The 2,220-nt window shown below is 41.4% G+C and overlaps 1 pseudogene; it reads left to right on the forward strand.

Moving 5' to 3' along the window:
* The first annotated feature begins 1,250 nt into the window (after positions 1–1,250).
* Positions 1,251–1,368, forward strand: LOC126189206 (5S ribosomal RNA; annotated as a pseudogene).
* The last annotated feature ends 852 nt before the right edge of the window (positions 1,369–2,220 follow it).

Genomic DNA, 2,220 nt, shown 5'->3' on the forward strand with positions numbered 1-2,220 from the left:
CAAGCATTTTGCGCCTTTTGTTGTTATTCCGCAAGAGTTCTTGCAGGCCCTGGAGAACTAGTAAGTTCATGCTATATCATGTCCCATTATGTCCCATTACATATTAAATTGGTGAGAGATCAGGTGATTTTGCTGGTCAGGACAGTTCTTATACACCACAAAGAGCACGTTGCGCAACAAAACATCAGCCTTTCACGGTTTCATCTGAGATGTGCAACGCTCTTATCAAGAATAATTTATTTATGATACTTTTATAATCAAACAGTCCCATGCCTCAGTGGCTCAGTGGCAACTTTAGATATTCATTCACATAAAGAAATTTAATCATCTGTGCATTAAGAAAAATGTGAAGTCCCCAAGGATACGGCCAGCTTAAGGCCTATTAAAACTGGCTCTTATGCACCATCACATCACCCACAGTCACTGTCACATCGAGTTGTATTCACAAGTGTCAAGTCAATTCAAGTCCCGTGATCTCGGTTGATGTGACTGTCCTCATTTTATACATAGACTAAAAGGAAAAGAACATCTCTGTTAAGTTAAATTGTTGCTATCTTGATCTACCAATAACTGAAAATATTGTTACTGACAGTTATTTGTTTGCTTGATTTTGTCATTTGTCATTCCTGCATCCCAATGTGCGCTTTTCAGAGTGAATTTACAAATACAAATCGTTGTGTTATCAGTTCTTCTCCTCTATGTAGGTATTGCAGTTGTAAAAAAATTTCTGAAATGACAACATTTCTGCCAGGGAAGTTAAGATGGCAGCTCGTACAGAAATTTTAGTAACTGTGTAACGTCGCAAGTTGTTCTGAGCAAATGTTTGGTTCAAATGGTTCAAATGGCTCTGAGCACTATGCGACTTAACTTCTGAGGTCATCAGTCGCCTAGAACTTATAACTAATTAAACCTAACTAACATAAGGACATCATACACATCCATGCCCGAGGCAGGATTCGAACCTGCGACCGTAGCGGTCACGCGGTTCCAGACTGAAGCGCCTAGAACCGCACGACCCACACCGGTCGGCGAGCAAATGTTTTTGTTTTAGGATAGCTTGCTGTATGTAACTTTGGAGGCTGACATCTAGCGGCATACCCGGAAGACATGTGAATCTGTCTCTGCCTTCCATGGGAAAGCTATTCAATGTCTCTTACTCAAAGCGTACATTCACCACCTATAATAATCTAAATAAAGGATAGTAGTTTTGTGTAATCGCTTTCAAAATTTGTATACTGCACTTTGTTGTTGGCAACGGCCTTGCCGCAGTGGATACATCGGTTCCCGTGAGATCAACGAAGTTAAGCACTGTTGGGCGTGGTCAGCACTTGGATGGGTGACCATCCAGGTCGCCATGAGCTGTTGCCATTTTTGGGGTGTACTCAGCCTCGTGATGCCAATTGAGGAGCTACTCGACCGAATAGTAGCGGCTTCAGTCAAGAATACCATCATAATGACCGGGAGAGCGGTGTGCTGACCCCACACACCTCCTATCCGCATCCTCCACAGAGGATGACACGGCGGTCGGATGGTCCCGGTAGGCCACTCGTGGCCTACAGACGGACTGCGTTGAGTGCACATTGTTATTAATAGAAAGTTGGTGTGAAAATCTCAGCTTTCTAGCGGGCATATTTTTGGAGATAGCAAATTTACTTTAAAGTTAGAAAAACTACACTTAAGAAAGGAAATTCACCTGGGAACATTTATAACTTGTTTTTGGTTGTCAGTTGAAATACTCATCTGAAGTATCAGGGTATAGAACTATTTAATTGAAATTTAATTTAAAAATTTCAAATACCTTACAATTTTTGTAGAATGAAAACTAGAATAACTTCAGAAAGATCTATTAAAATCAATATTTATTGTGTTATGTATTATGTGAGCCTGAGAGTAAATGAGAGTGTGTATGTGGGATATTCGTCAAATTTCAATATTGAATTATATACCGTCTTAAGTAACGTGCAAGAGTTACACAAGCCTGTCATGGTAAAATGATCCTACGGGATTTAGCCACTTTGTTGATGACGTAGGCCGGCTGGAGTGACCGACCGGTTCTATGCGCTAAAGTCTGGAGCCACGCGACTGCTACGGTCGCAGGTTCGAATCTTGTCTCGGGCGATGTCCTTAGGTTAGTTAGGTTTAAGTAGTTCTAAGTTCTAGGGGACTGATGACCTCAGAACTTAAGTCCCATAGTGCTCAGAGCCATTTGAACCATTTGAT

Source organism: Schistocerca cancellata, chromosome 5 (genome assembly GCF_023864275.1).
Source record: "Schistocerca cancellata isolate TAMUIC-IGC-003103 chromosome 5, iqSchCanc2.1, whole genome shotgun sequence".
Taxonomy (NCBI): Eukaryota; Metazoa; Arthropoda; class Insecta; order Orthoptera; family Acrididae; genus Schistocerca; species Schistocerca cancellata.